Raw genomic sequence first — 14598 nt, 5'->3', positions numbered from 1 at the left:
GATTGGCTCTGTGGCACAATGGATAGTGCTTTGGCTTTCAAGAGTAATGTAAAGAAGGCATTCAAAAGTTGTGGTTTTGAATCCCACCAGAGGCAATGTTGTCCTACATTTCTTTTATAATGAATTGAAATTGCAATAAATAATGCAGCTTCTTCTTGCTCTGAAATCATTCACCAAAATGGCCTTTGAAAGAAGCCCTTTTTTCAACCGACACCACTTGAATAGAAAATATTGTATAATCTACATATAAGAGGAAATTGACAGGTAGACTGAGTAAAATATAATGTATTAGGCAGTAAGAGTTTTTGGTCCTTTCTTAATTGTGTATTGTCAATGAAGAAGCATGAATTCCGAATCAGCAGAAAATGAGATGGTACAAATTTCAGGACTTAAAGAGATAAAATATAATGCTGAGATGTCAAAAGCTTGAAATATCAATTCATGATAAAACTCTACATATTGATTATCAATATATGTAATGATAATAATAAATGATTGTCAGTAAATGTAAGGTTGGTATCCTTCCAAATTGTTTTAATGTGATTTGAAGATTAGAGTAAGCAGAGCCTGGATAGCTCAGTCGGTAGAGCATCAGACTTTTAATCTGAGGGTCCAGGGTTCACGTCCCTGTGCAGGCGGGGTGCTATGTTTAAGAAGAAGTACTCTTTTAGTTTCTATTGCATGATGAACAAGATATTACATTGACAGAATTGCAAAACCTTCTTAAATGGAGTTTTTTAAATTGTCAAGATTTTATCCGTCAGAGGCCTTTTGAGTAGACTTATCCAACTGTATCATGTAGTTTGGCATGTTGAATATCTTTTTCCCCATGCAATGCTCAACATGTAACCATGATTATAGTATCCTATCAACTTTGTAAAGTTGATCATCAGTTGCTTGCTCATTATTTTATTTCAGAATTTCTGAAAAGTTTCTTGGTGCAGGTTGGCTCTGTGGCGCAATGGATAGCGCATTGGACTTCTAGGAAAATGTTAAAAAAGGCATTCAAAGGCTGTGGGTTCGAATCCCACCAGAGTCAATATTATTGCTCAATTTCTTTCATAACGAATTGAAATAGCAATAAACAATGCAGCTTCAGCTTCACCCAAAATCATTTACCAAAATAGCCTTTGAAAGAAGGCCTGTTTTAAACAAAGAGTGCTTGAATAGAAAACATTGTATAATCAATATGCAAGAGGAAATTGTCAGGTGTACTGATGAAAATATAATTTACTAGATAGTAGGAGTTTCGGCCCTTTCTCAATTGTATACTGTCACTGAAGAAGCATGAATTCTAAGTCAGCAGAAAATGAGATAGTACATATTTCAGGACTTAAAATAGATGACATTTAATGCTGAGGTTTCAAAAGTTTGAAATATCAGTTCACTATCAAACGCTACATAATGCTTGTCAATATATGCAATCATATTCATAAATGTAGTGTCGGTTGGTATCCTTCCACATTGTTTTAAGATGAATTGAAGATGAAAGTTAGTAGACACTGGATAGTTCAGTGAGTGGCACAGCAGACTTTTAATATGAGTGTCCAAGTTTGAAGTTCCTGTTCAGGCAGTGTGTTACGTTTAAGAAGATGCACTCTTGAAGTTTCCACTGCTTGATGAATAAGATATTACATTAAGGGAATTGCAAAACCTTCTTATATGGAGTTGTTAAACTCCTTGCTGTTTTATCTGTGCTATGCCTTTTGAGTCGACTTAACACTTAACCAACTGCATTGTATGGTTTGACATGTTGAATATCATTTTTGCTATTCAATGCTCAACATAAATCCAGGATCATAGATTCCTAACAACTTTATAAAGTTGATGAGCAGCTGCTAGCTCATTATTTTATTTGATCATTTCTGTCCGACATCCTAAAAAGATTGGCTCTGTGGCACAATGGATACTGCTTTGGCTTTCAAGAGTAATGTAAAGAAGGCAGTCAAAAGTTGTGGTTTTGAATCCCACCAGAGGCAATGTTGTCCTACATTTCTTTTATAATGAATTGAAATTGCAATAAATAATGCAGCTTCTTCTTGCTCTGAAATCATTCACCAAAATGGCCTTTGAAAGAAGCCCTTTTTTCAACCGACACCACTTGAATAGAAAATATTGTATAATCTACATATAAGAGGAAATTGACAGGTAGACTGAGTAAAATATAATGTATTAGGCAGTAAGAGTTTTTGGTCCTTTCTTAATTGTGTATTGTCAATGAAGAAGCATGAATTCCGAATCAGCAGAAAATGAGATGGTACAAATTTCAGGACTTAAAGAGATAAAATATAATGCTGAGATGTCAAAAGCTTGAAATATCAATTCATGATAAAACTCTACATATTGATTATCAATATATGTAATGATAATAATAAATGATTGTCAGTAAATGTAAGGTTGGTATCCTTCCAAATTGTTTTAATGTGATTTGAAGATTAGAGTAAGCAGAGCCTGGATAGCTCAGTCGGTAGAGCATCAGACTTTTAATCTGAGGGTCCAGGGTTCACGTCCCTGTGCAGGCGGGGTGCTATGTTTAAGAAGAAGTACTCTTTTAGTTTCTATTGCATGATGAACAAGATATTACATTGACAGAATTGCAAAACCTTCTTAAATGGAGTTTTTTAAATTGTCAAGATTTTATCCGTCAGAGGCCTTTTGAGTAGACTTATCCAACTGTATCATGTAGTTTGGCATGTTGAATATCTTTTTCCCCATGCAATGCTCAACATGTAACCATGATTATAGTATCCTATCAACTTTGTAAAGTTGATCATCAGTTGCTTGCTCATTATTTTATTTCAGAATTTCTGAAAAGTTTCTTGGTGCAGGTTGGCTCTGTGGCGCAATGGATAGCGCATTGGACTTCTAGGAAAATGTTAAAAAAGGCATTCAAAGGCTGTGGGTTCGAATCCCACCAGAGTCAATATTATTGCTCAATTTCTTTCATAACGAATTGAAATAGCAATAAACAATGCAGCTTCAGCTTCACCCAAAATCATTTACCAAAATAGCCTTTGAAAGAAGGCCTGTTTTAAACAAAGAGTGCTTGAATAGAAAACATTGTATAATCAATATGCAAGAGGAAATTGTCAGGTGTACTGATGAAAATATAATTTACTAGATAGTAGGAGTTTCGGCCCTTTCTCAATTGTATACTGTCACTGAAGAAGCATGAATTCTAAGTCAGCAGAAAATGAGATAGTACATATTTCAGGACTTAAAATAGATGACATTTAATGCTGAGGTTTCAAAAGTTTGAAATATCAGTTCACTATCAAACGCTACATAATGCTTGTCAATATATGCAATCATATTCATAAATATAGTGTCGGTTGGTATCCTTCCACATTGTTTTAAGATGAATTGAAGATGAAAGTTAGTAGACACTGGATAGTTCAGTGAGTGGCACAGCAGACTTTTAATATGAGTGTCCAGGTTTGAAGTTCCTGTTCAAGCAGTGTGTTATGTTTAAGAAGATGCACTCTTGAAGTTTCCACTGCTTGATGAATAAGATATTACATTAAGGGAATTGCAAAACCTTCTTATATGGAGTTGTTAAACTCCTTGCTGTTTTATCTGTGCTATGCCTTTTGAGTCGACTTAACACTTAACCAACTGCATTGTATGGTTTGACATGTTGAATATCATTTTTGCTATTCAATGCTCAACATAAATCCAGGATCATAGATTCCTACCAACTTCATAAAGTTGATGAGCAGCTGCTAGCTCATTATTTTATTTGATCATTTCTGTCCGACCTCCTAAAAAGATTGGCTCTGTGGCACAATGGATAGTGCTTTGGCTTTCAAGAGTAATGTAAAGAAGGCATTCAAAAGTTGTGGTTTTGAATCCCACCAGAGGCAATGTTGTCCTACATTTCTTTTATAATGAATTGAAATTGCAATAAATAATGCAGCTTCTTCTTGCTCTGAAATCATTCACCAAAATGGCCTTTGAAAGAAGCCCTTTTTTCAACCGACACCACTTGAATAGAAAATATTGTATAATCTACATATAAGAGGAAATTGACAGGTAGACTGAGTAAAATATAATGTATTAGGCAGTAAGAGTTTTTGGTCCTTTCTTAATTGTGTATTGTCAATGAAGAAGCATGAATTCCGAATCAGCAGAAAATGAGATGGTACAAATTTCAGGACTTAAAGAGATAAAATATAATGCTGAGATGTCAAAAGCTTGAAATATCAATTCATGATAAAACTCTACATATTGATTATCAATATATGTAATGATAATAATAAATGATTGTCAGTAAATGTAAGGTTGGTATCCTTCCAAATTGTTTTAATGTGATTTGAAGATTAGAGTAAGCAGAGCCTGGATAGCTCAGTCGGTAGAGCATCAGACTTTTAATCTGAGGGTCCAGGGTTCACGTCCCTGTGCAGGCGGGGTGCTATGTTTAAGAAGAAGTACTCTTTTAGTTTCTATTGCATGATGAACAAGATATTACATTGACAGAATTGCAAAACCTTCTTAAATGGAGTTTTTTAAATTGTCAAGATTTTATCCGTCAGAGGCCTTTTGAGTAGACTTATCCAACTGTATCATGTAGTTTGGCATGTTGAATATCTTTTTCCCCATGCAATGCTCAACATGTAACCATGATTATAGTATCCTATCAACTTTGTAAAGTTGATCATCAGTTGCTTGCTCATTATTTTATTTCAGAATTTCTGAAAAGTTTCTTGGTGCAGGTTGGCTCTGTGGCGCAATGGATAGCGCATTGGACTTCTAGGAAAATGTTAAAAAAGGCATTCAAAGGCTGTGGGTTCGAATCCCACCAGAGTCAATATTATTGCTCAATTTCTTTCATAACGAATTGAAATAGCAATAAACAATGCAGCTTCAGCTTCACCCAAAATCATTTACCAAAATAGCCTTTGAAAGAAGGCCTGTTTTAAACAAAGAGTGCTTGAATAGAAAACATTGTATAATCAATATGCAAGAGGAAATTGTCAGGTGTACTGATGAAAATATAATTTACTAGATAGTAGGAGTTTCGGCCCTTTCTCAATTGTATACTGTCACTGAAGAAGCATGAATTCTAAGTCAGCAGAAAATGAGATAGTACATATTTCAGGACTTAAAATAGATGACATTTAATGCTGAGGTTTCAAAAGTTTGAAATATCAGTTCACTATCAAACGCTACATAATGCTTGTCAATATATGCAATCATATTCATAAATATAGTGTCGGTTGGAATCCTTCCACATTGTTTTAAGATGAATTGAAGATGAAAGTTAGTAGACACTGGATAGTTCAGTGAGTGGCACAGCAGACTTTTAATATGAGTGTCCAGGTTTGAAGTTCCTGTTCAGGCAGTGTGTTATGTTTAAGAAGATGCACTCTTGAAGTTTCCACTGCTTGATGAATAAGATATTACATTAAGGGAATTGCAAAACCTTCTTATATGGAGTTGTTAAACTCCTTGCTGTTTTATCTGTGCTATGCCTTTTGAGTCGACTTAACACTTAACCAACTGCATTGTATGGTTTGACATGTTGAATATCATTTTTGCTATTCAATGCTCAACATAAATCCAGGATCATAGATTCCTAACAACTTCATAAAGTTGATGAGCAGCTGCTAGCTCATTATTTTATTTGATCATTTCTGTCCGACCTCCTAAAAAGATTGGCTCTGTGGCACAATGGATAGTGCTTTGGCTTTCAAGAGTAATGTAAAGAAGGCATTCAAAAGTTGTGGTTTTGAATCCCACCAGAGGCAATGTTGTCCTACATTTCTTTTATAATGAATTGAAATTGCAATAAATAATGCAGCTTCTTCTTGCTCTGAAATCATTCACCAAAATGGCCTTTGAAAGAAGCCCTTTTTTCAACCGACACCACTTGAATAGAAAATATTGTATAATCTACATATAAGAGGAAATTGACAGGTAGACTGAGTAAAATATAATGTATTAGGCAGTAAGAGTTTTTGGTCCTTTCTTAATTGTGTATTGTCAATGAAGAAGCATGAATTCCGAATCAGCAGAAAATGAGATGGTACAAATTTCAGGACTTAAAGAGATAAAATATAATGCTGAGATGTCAAAAGCTTGAAATATCAATTCATGATAAAACTCTACATATTGATTATCAATATATGTAATGATAATAATAAATGATTGTCAGTAAATGTAAGGTTGGTATCCTTCCAAATTGTTTTAATGTGATTTGAAGATTAGAGTAAGCAGAGCCTGGATAGCTCAGTCGGTAGAGCATCAGACTTTTAATCTGAGGGTCCAGGGTTCACGTCCCTGTGCAGGCGGGTTGCTATGTTTAAGAAGAAGTACTCTTTTAGTTTCTATTGCATGATGAACAAGATATTACATTGACAGAATTGCAAAACCTTCTTAAATGGAGTTTTTTAAATTGTCAAGATTTTATCCGTCAGAGGCCTTTTGAGTAGACTTATCCAACTGTATCATGTAGTTTGGCATGTTGAATATCTTTTTCCCCATGCAATGCTCAACATGTAACCATGATTATAGTATCCTATCAACTTTGTAAAGTTGATCATCAGTTGCTTGCTCATTATTTTATTTCAGAATTTCTGAAAAGTTTCTTGGTGCAGGTTGGCTCTGTGGCGCAATGGATAGCGCATTGGACTTCTAGGAAAATGTTAAAAAAGGCATTCAAAGGCTGTGGGTTCGAATCCCACCAGAGTCAATATTATTGCTCAATTTCTTTCATAACGAATTGAAATAGCAATAAACAATGCAGCTTCAGCTTCACCCAAAATCATTTACCAAAATAGCCTTTGAAAGAAGGCCTGTTTTAAACAAAGAGTGCTTGAATAGAAAACATTGTATAATCAATATGCAAGAGGAAATTGTCAGGTGTACTGATGAAAATATAATTTACTAGATAGTAGGAGTTTCGGCCCTTTCTCAATTGTATACTGTCACTGAAGAAGCATGAATTCTAAGTCAGCAGAAAATGAGATAGTACATATTTCAGGACTTAAAATAGATGACATTTAATGCTGAGGTTTCAAAAGTTTGAAATATCAGTTCACTATCAAACGCTACATAATGCTTGTCAATATATGCAATCATATTCATAAATATAGTGTCGGTTGGAATCCTTCCACATTGTTTTAAGATGAATTGAAGATGAAAGTTAGTAGACACTGGATAGTTCAGTGAGTGGCACAGCAGACTTTTAATATGAGTGTCCAGGTTTGAAGTTCCTGTTCAGGCAGTGTGTTATGTTTAAGAAGATGCACTCTTGAAGTTTCCACTGCTTGATGAATAAGATATTACATTAAGGGAATTGCAAAACCTTCTTATATGGAGTTGTTAAACTCCTTGCTGTTTTATCTGTGCTATGCCTTTTGAGTCGACTTAACACTTAACCAACTGCATTGTATGGTTTGACATGTTGAATATCATTTTTGCTATTCAATGCTCAACATAAATCCAGGATCATAGATTCCTAACAACTTCATAAAGTTGATGAGCAGCTGCTAGCTCATTATTTTATTTGATCATTTCTGTCCGACCTCCTAAAAAGATTGGCTCTGTGGCACAATGGATAGTGCTTTGGCTTTCAAGAGTAATGTAAAGAAGGCATTCAAAAGTTGTGGTTTTGAATCCCACCAGAGGCAATGTTGTCCTACATTTCTTTTATAATGAATTGAAATTGCAATAAATAATGCAGCTTCTTCTTGCTCTGAAATCATTCACCAAAATGGCCTTTGAAAGAAGCCCTTTTTTCAACCGACACCACTTGAATAGAAAATATTGTATAATCTACATATAAGAGGAAATTGACAGGTAGACTGAGTAAAATATAATGTATTAGGCAGTAAGAGTTTTTGGTCCTTTCTTAATTGTGTATTGTCAATGAAGAAGCATGAATTCCGAATCAGCAGAAAATGAGATGGTACAAATTTCAGGACTTAAAGAGATAAAATATAATGCTGAGATGTCAAAAGCTTGAAATATCAATTCATGATAAAACTCTACATATTGATTATCAATATATGTAATGATAATAATAAATGATTGTCAGTAAATGTAAGGTTGGTATCCTTCCAAATTGTTTTAATGTGATTTGAAGATTAGAGTAAGCAGAGCCTGGATAGCTCAGTCGGTAGAGCATCAGACTTTTAATCTGAGGGTCCAGGGTTCACGTCCCTGTGCAGGCGGGGTGCTATGTTTAAGAAGAAGTACTCTTTTAGTTTCTATTGCATGATGAACAAGATATTACATTGACAGAATTGCAAAACCTTCTTAAATGGAGTTTTTTAAATTGTCAAGATTTTATCCGTCAGAGGCCTTTTGAGTAGACTTATCCAACTGTATCATGTAGTTTGGCATGTTGAATATCTTTTTCCCCATGCAATGCTCAACATGTAACCATGATTATAGTATCCTATCAACTTTGTAAAGTTGATCATCAGTTGCTTGCTCATTATTTTATTTCAGAATTTCTGAAAAGTTTCTTGGTGCAGGTTGGCTCTGTGGCGCAATGGATAGCGCATTGGACTTCTAGGAAAATGTTAAAAAAGGCATTCAAAGGCTGTGGGTTCGAATCCCACCAGAGTCAATATTATTGCTCAATTTCTTTCATAACGAATTGAAATAGCAATAAACAATGCAGCTTCAGCTTCACCCAAAATCATTTACCAAAATAGCCTTTGAAAGAAGGCCTGTTTTAAACAAAGAGTGCTTGAATAGAAAACATTGTATAATCAATATGCAAGAGGAAATTGTCAGGTGTACTGATGAAAATATAATTTACTAGATAGTAGGAGTTTCGGCCCTTTCTCAATTGTATACTGTCACTGAAGAAGCATGAATTCTAAGTCAGCAGAAAATGAGATAGTACATATTTCAGGACTTAAAATAGATGACATTTAATGCTGAGGTTTCAAAAGTTTGAAATATCAGTTCACTATCAAACGCTACATAATGCTTGTCAATATATGCAATCATATTCATAAATGTAGTGTCGGTTGGTATCCTTCCACATTGTTTTAAGATGAATTGAAGATGAAAGTTAGTAGACACTGGATAGTTCAGTGAGTGGCACAGCAGACTTTTAATATGAGTGTCCAAGTTTGAAGTTCCTGTTCAGGCAGTGTGTTACGTTTAAGAAGATGCACTCTTGAAGTTTCCACTGCTTGATGAATAAGATATTACATTAAGGGAATTGCAAAACCTTCTTATATGGAGTTGTTAAACTCCTTGCTGTTTTATCTGTGCTATGCCTTTTGAGTCGACTTAACACTTAACCAACTGCATTGTATGGTTTGACATGTTGAATATCATTTTTGCTATTCAATGCTCAACATAAATCCAGGATCATAGATTCCTAACAACTTTATAAAGTTGATGAGCAGCTGCTAGCTCATTATTTTATTTGATCATTTCTGTCCGACATCCTAAAAAGATTGGCTCTGTGGCACAATGGATACTGCTTTGGCTTTCAAGAGTAATGTAAAGAAGGCAGTCAAAAGTTGTGGTTTTGAATCCCACCAGAGGCAATGTTGTCCTACATTTCTTTTATAATGAATTGAAATTGCAATAAATAATGCAGCTTCTTCTTGCTCTGAAATCATTCACCAAAATGGCCTTTGAAAGAAGCCCTTTTTTCAACCGACACCACTTGAATAGAAAATATTGTATAATCTACATATAAGAGGAAATTGACAGGTAGACTGAGTAAAATATAATGTATTAGGCAGTAAGAGTTTTTGGTCCTTTCTTAATTGTGTATTGTCAATGAAGAAGCATGAATTCCGAATCAGCAGAAAATGAGATGGTACAAATTTCAGGACTTAAAGAGATAAAATATAATGCTGAGATGTCAAAAGCTTGAAATATCAATTCATGATAAAACTCTACATATTGATTATCAATATATGTAATGATAATAATAAATGATTGTCAGTAAATGTAAGGTTGGTATCCTTCCAAATTGTTTTAATGTGATTTGAAGATTAGAGTAAGCAGAGCCTGGATAGCTCAGTCGGTAGAGCATCAGACTTTTAATCTGAGGGTCCAGGGTTCACGTCCCTGTGCAGGCGGGGTGCTATGTTTAAGAAGAAGTACTCTTTTAGTTTCTATTGCATGATGAACAAGATATTACATTGACAGAATTGCAAAACCTTCTTAAATGGAGTTTTTTAAATTGTCAAGATTTTATCCGTCAGAGGCCTTTTGAGTAGACTTATCCAACTGTATCATGTAGTTTGGCATGTTGAATATCTTTTTCCCCATGCAATGCTCAACATGTAACCATGATTATAGTATCCTATCAACTTTGTAAAGTTGATCATCAGTTGCTTGCTCATTATTTTATTTCAGAATTTCTGAAAAGTTTCTTGGTGCAGGTTGGCTCTGTGGCGCAATGGATAGCGCATTGGACTTCTAGGAAAATGTTAAAAAAGGCATTCAAAGGCTGTGGGTTCGAATCCCACCAGAGTCAATATTATTGCTCAATTTCTTTCATAACGAATTGAAATAGCAATAAACAATGCAGCTTCAGCTTCACCCAAAATCATTTACCAAAATAGCCTTTGAAAGAAGGCCTGTTTTAAACAAAGAGTGCTTGAATAGAAAACATTGTATAATCAATATGCAAGAGGAAATTGTCAGGTGTACTGATGAAAATATAATTTACTAGATAGTAGGAGTTTCGGCCCTTTCTCAATTGTATACTGTCACTGAAGAAGCATGAATTCTAAGTCAGCAGAAAATGAGATAGTACATATTTCAGGACTTAAAATAGATGACATTTAATGCTGAGGTTTCAAAAGTTTGAAATATCAGTTCACTATCAAACGCTACATAATGCTTGTCAATATATGCAATCATATTCATAAATATAGTGTCGGTTGGTATCCTTCCACATTGTTTTAAGATGAATTGAAGATGAAAGTTAGTAGACACTGGATAGTTCAGTGAGTGGCACAGCAGACTTTTAATATGAGTGTCCAGGTTTGAAGTTCCTGTTCAAGCAGTGTGTTATGTTTAAGAAGATGCACTCTTGAAGTTTCCACTGCTTGATGAATAAGATATTACATTAAGGGAATTGCAAAACCTTCTTATATGGAGTTGTTAAACTCCTTGCTGTTTTATCTGTGCTATGCCTTTTGAGTCGACTTAACACTTAACCAACTGCATTGTATGGTTTGACATGTTGAATATCATTTTTGCTATTCAATGCTCAACATAAATCCAGGATCATAGATTCCTACCAACTTCATAAAGTTGATGAGCAGCTGCTAGCTCATTATTTTATTTGATCATTTCTGTCCGACCTCCTAAAAAGATTGGCTCTGTGGCACAATGGATAGTGCTTTGGCTTTCAAGAGTAATGTAAAGAAGGCATTCAAAAGTTGTGGTTTTGAATCCCACCAGAGGCAATGTTGTCCTACATTTCTTTTATAATGAATTGAAATTGCAATAAATAATGCAGCTTCTTCTTGCTCTGAAATCATTCACCAAAATGGCCTTTGAAAGAAGCCCTTTTTTCAACCGACACCACTTGAATAGAAAATATTGTATAATCTACATATAAGAGGAAATTGACAGGTAGACTGAGTAAAATATAATGTATTAGGCAGTAAGAGTTTTTGGTCCTTTCTTAATTGTGTATTGTCAATGAAGAAGCATGAATTCCGAATCAGCAGAAAATGAGATGGTACAAATTTCAGGACTTAAAGAGATAAAATATAATGCTGAGATGTCAAAAGCTTGAAATATCAATTCATGATAAAACTCTACATATTGATTATCAATATATGTAATGATAATAATAAATGATTGTCAGTAAATGTAAGGTTGGTATCCTTCCAAATTGTTTTAATGTGATTTGAAGATTAGAGTAAGCAGAGCCTGGATAGCTCAGTCGGTAGAGCATCAGACTTTTAATCTGAGGGTCCAGGGTTCACGTCCCTGTGCAGGCGGGGTGCTATGTTTAAGAAGAAGTACTCTTTTAGTTTCTATTGCATGATGAACAAGATATTACATTGACAGAATTGCAAAACCTTCTTAAATGGAGTTTTTTAAATTGTCAAGATTTTATCCGTCAGAGGCCTTTTGAGTAGACTTATCCAACTGTATCATGTAGTTTGGCATGTTGAATATCTTTTTCCCCATGCAATGCTCAACATGTAACCATGATTATAGTATCCTATCAACTTTGTAAAGTTGATCATCAGTTGCTTGCTCATTATTTTATTTCAGAATTTCTGAAAAGTTTCTTGGTGCAGGTTGGCTCTGTGGCGCAATGGATAGCGCATTGGACTTCTAGGAAAATGTTAAAAAAGGCATTCAAAGGCTGTGGGTTCGAATCCCACCAGAGTCAATATTATTGCTCAATTTCTTTCATAACGAATTGAAATAGCAATAAACAATGCAGCTTCAGCTTCACCCAAAATCATTTACCAAAATAGCCTTTGAAAGAAGGCCTGTTTTAAACAAAGAGTGCTTGAATAGAAAACATTGTATAATCAATATGCAAGAGGAAATTGTCAGGTGTACTGATGAAAATATAATTTACTAGATAGTAGGAGTTTCGGCCCTTTCTCAATTGTATACTGTCACTGAAGAAGCATGAATTCTAAGTCAGCAGAAAATGAGATAGTACATATTTCAGGACTTAAAATAGATGACATTTAATGCTGAGGTTTCAAAAGTTTGAAATATCAGTTCACTATCAAACGCTACATAATGCTTGTCAATATATGCAATCATATTCATAAATATAGTGTCGGTTGGAATCCTTCCACATTGTTTTAAGATGAATTGAAGATGAAAGTTAGTAGACACTGGATAGTTCAGTGAGTGGCACAGCAGACTTTTAATATGAGTGTCCAGGTTTGAAGTTCCTGTTCAGGCAGTGTGTTATGTTTAAGAAGATGCACTCTTGAAGTTTCCACTGCTTGATGAATAAGATATTACATTAAGGGAATTGCAAAACCTTCTTATATGGAGTTGTTAAACTCCTTGCTGTTTTATCTGTGCTATGCCTTTTGAGTCGACTTAACACTTAACCAACTGCATTGTATGGTTTGACATGTTGAATATCATTTTTGCTATTCAATGCTCAACATAAATCCAGGATCATAGATTCCTAACAACTTCATAAAGTTGATGAGCAGCTGCTAGCTCATTATTTTATTTGATCATTTCTGTCCGACCTCCTAAAAAGATTGGCTCTGTGGCACAATGGATAGTGCTTTGGCTTTCAAGAGTAATGTAAAGAAGGCATTCAAAAGTTGTGGTTTTGAATCCCACCAGAGGCAATGTTGTCCTACATTTCTTTTATAATGAATTGAAATTGCAATAAATAATGCAGCTTCTTCTTGCTCTGAAATCATTCACCAAAATGGCCTTTGAAAGAAGCCCTTTTTTCAACCGACACCACTTGAATAGAAAATATTGTATAATCTACATATAAGAGGAAATTGACAGGTAGACTGAGTAAAATATAATGTATTAGGCAGTAAGAGTTTTTGGTCCTTTCTTAATTGTGTATTGTCAATGAAGAAGCATGAATTCCGAATCAGCAGAAAATGAGATGGTACAAATTTCAGGACTTAAAGAGATAAAATATAATGCTGAGATGTCAAAAGCTTGAAATATCAATTCATGATAAAACTCTACATATTGATTATCAATATATGTAATGATAATAATAAATGATTGTCAGTAAATGTAAGGTTGGTATCCTTCCAAATTGTTTTAATGTGATTTGAAGATTAGAGTAAGCAGAGCCTGGATAGCTCAGTCGGTAGAGCATCAGACTTTTAATCTGAGGGTCCAGGGTTCACGTCCCTGTGCAGGCGGGGTGCTATGTTTAAGAAGAAGTACTCTTTTAGTTTCTATTGCATGATGAACAAGATATTACATTGACAGAATTGCAAAACCTTCTTAAATGGAGTTTTTTAAATTGTCAAGATTTTATCCGTCAGAGGCCTTTTGAGTAGACTTATCCAACTGTATCATGTAGTTTGGCATGTTGAATATCTTTTTCCCCATGCAATGCTCAACATGTAACCATGATTATAGTATCCTATCAACTTTGTAAAGTTGATCATCAGTTGCTTGCTCATTATTTTATTTCAGAATTTCTGAAAAGTTTCTTGGTGCAGGTTGGCTCTGTGGCGCAATGGATAGCGCATTGGACTTCTAGGAAAATGTTAAAAAAGGCATTCAAAGGCTGTGGGTTCGAATCCCACCAGAGTCAATATTATTGCTCAATTTCTTTCATAACGAATTGAAATAGCAATAAACAATGCAGCTTCAGCTTCACCCAAAATCATTTACCAAAATAGCCTTTGAAAGAAGGCCTGTTTTAAACAAAGAGTGCTTGAATAGAAAACATTGTATAATCAATATGCAAGAGGAAATTGTCAGGTGTACTGATGAAAATATAATTTACTAGATAGTAGGAGTTTCGGCCCTTTCTCAATTGTATACTGTCACTGAAGAAGCATGAATTCTAAGTCAGCAGAAAATGAGATAGTACATATTTCAGGACTTAAAATAGATGACATTTAATGCTGAGGTTTCAAAAGTTTGAAATATCAGTTCACTATCAAACGCTACATAATGCTT

The 14598-nt window shown here is 34.6% G+C and overlaps 16 non-coding genes across 16 annotated transcripts; all 16 read left to right on the top strand.

The window, feature by feature from the left end:
* The first annotated feature begins 565 nt into the window (after positions 1-565).
* Positions 566-638, top strand: TRNAK-UUU (transfer RNA lysine (anticodon UUU)). The gene has a single exon. It is a non-coding gene; the product is annotated as a tRNA-Lys (tRNA).
* Positions 639-947: 309 nt separating this feature from the next.
* Positions 948-1039, top strand: TRNAR-UCU (transfer RNA arginine (anticodon UCU)). Its single transcript is given in 2 exon segments — positions 948-984; positions 1004-1039. It is a non-coding gene; the product is annotated as a tRNA-Arg (tRNA).
* A 1410-nt stretch (positions 1040-2449) lies between these two features.
* TRNAK-UUU (transfer RNA lysine (anticodon UUU)) lies at positions 2450-2522 on the top strand. The gene has a single exon. It is a non-coding gene; the product is annotated as a tRNA-Lys (tRNA).
* Positions 2523-2831: 309 nt separating this feature from the next.
* TRNAR-UCU (transfer RNA arginine (anticodon UCU)) lies at positions 2832-2923 on the top strand. The gene is given in 2 exon segments: positions 2832-2868; positions 2888-2923. It is a non-coding gene; the product is annotated as a tRNA-Arg (tRNA).
* A 1410-nt stretch (positions 2924-4333) lies between these two features.
* TRNAK-UUU (transfer RNA lysine (anticodon UUU)) lies at positions 4334-4406 on the top strand. Its single transcript has one exon. It is a non-coding gene; the product is annotated as a tRNA-Lys (tRNA).
* Positions 4407-4715: 309 nt separating this feature from the next.
* On the top strand, positions 4716-4807 carry TRNAR-UCU (transfer RNA arginine (anticodon UCU)). The gene is given in 2 exon segments: positions 4716-4752; positions 4772-4807. It is a non-coding gene; the product is annotated as a tRNA-Arg (tRNA).
* A 1410-nt stretch (positions 4808-6217) lies between these two features.
* Positions 6218-6290, top strand: TRNAK-UUU (transfer RNA lysine (anticodon UUU)). Its single transcript has one exon. It is a non-coding gene; the product is annotated as a tRNA-Lys (tRNA).
* Positions 6291-6599: 309 nt separating this feature from the next.
* On the top strand, positions 6600-6691 carry TRNAR-UCU (transfer RNA arginine (anticodon UCU)). Its single transcript is given in 2 exon segments — positions 6600-6636; positions 6656-6691. It is a non-coding gene; the product is annotated as a tRNA-Arg (tRNA).
* A 1410-nt stretch (positions 6692-8101) lies between these two features.
* TRNAK-UUU (transfer RNA lysine (anticodon UUU)) lies at positions 8102-8174 on the top strand. Its single transcript has one exon. It is a non-coding gene; the product is annotated as a tRNA-Lys (tRNA).
* Positions 8175-8483: 309 nt separating this feature from the next.
* On the top strand, positions 8484-8575 carry TRNAR-UCU (transfer RNA arginine (anticodon UCU)). The gene is given in 2 exon segments: positions 8484-8520; positions 8540-8575. It is a non-coding gene; the product is annotated as a tRNA-Arg (tRNA).
* A 1410-nt stretch (positions 8576-9985) lies between these two features.
* Positions 9986-10058, top strand: TRNAK-UUU (transfer RNA lysine (anticodon UUU)). The gene has a single exon. It is a non-coding gene; the product is annotated as a tRNA-Lys (tRNA).
* Positions 10059-10367: 309 nt separating this feature from the next.
* Positions 10368-10459, top strand: TRNAR-UCU (transfer RNA arginine (anticodon UCU)). Its single transcript is given in 2 exon segments — positions 10368-10404; positions 10424-10459. It is a non-coding gene; the product is annotated as a tRNA-Arg (tRNA).
* A 1410-nt stretch (positions 10460-11869) lies between these two features.
* On the top strand, positions 11870-11942 carry TRNAK-UUU (transfer RNA lysine (anticodon UUU)). Its single transcript has one exon. It is a non-coding gene; the product is annotated as a tRNA-Lys (tRNA).
* Positions 11943-12251: 309 nt separating this feature from the next.
* Positions 12252-12343, top strand: TRNAR-UCU (transfer RNA arginine (anticodon UCU)). Its single transcript is given in 2 exon segments — positions 12252-12288; positions 12308-12343. It is a non-coding gene; the product is annotated as a tRNA-Arg (tRNA).
* A 1410-nt stretch (positions 12344-13753) lies between these two features.
* TRNAK-UUU (transfer RNA lysine (anticodon UUU)) lies at positions 13754-13826 on the top strand. The gene has a single exon. It is a non-coding gene; the product is annotated as a tRNA-Lys (tRNA).
* Positions 13827-14135: 309 nt separating this feature from the next.
* On the top strand, positions 14136-14227 carry TRNAR-UCU (transfer RNA arginine (anticodon UCU)). The gene is given in 2 exon segments: positions 14136-14172; positions 14192-14227. It is a non-coding gene; the product is annotated as a tRNA-Arg (tRNA).
* The last annotated feature ends 371 nt before the right edge of the window (positions 14228-14598 follow it).

This window comes from Pleurodeles waltl, unplaced genomic scaffold, assembly GCF_031143425.1.
Source record: "Pleurodeles waltl isolate 20211129_DDA unplaced genomic scaffold, aPleWal1.hap1.20221129 scaffold_197, whole genome shotgun sequence".
Lineage (NCBI taxonomy): Eukaryota > Metazoa > Chordata > Amphibia > Caudata > Salamandridae > Pleurodeles > Pleurodeles waltl.
Note: the sequence above shows the minus strand (reverse complement) of the source record. Positions and strands in the feature narration are given on the sequence as shown.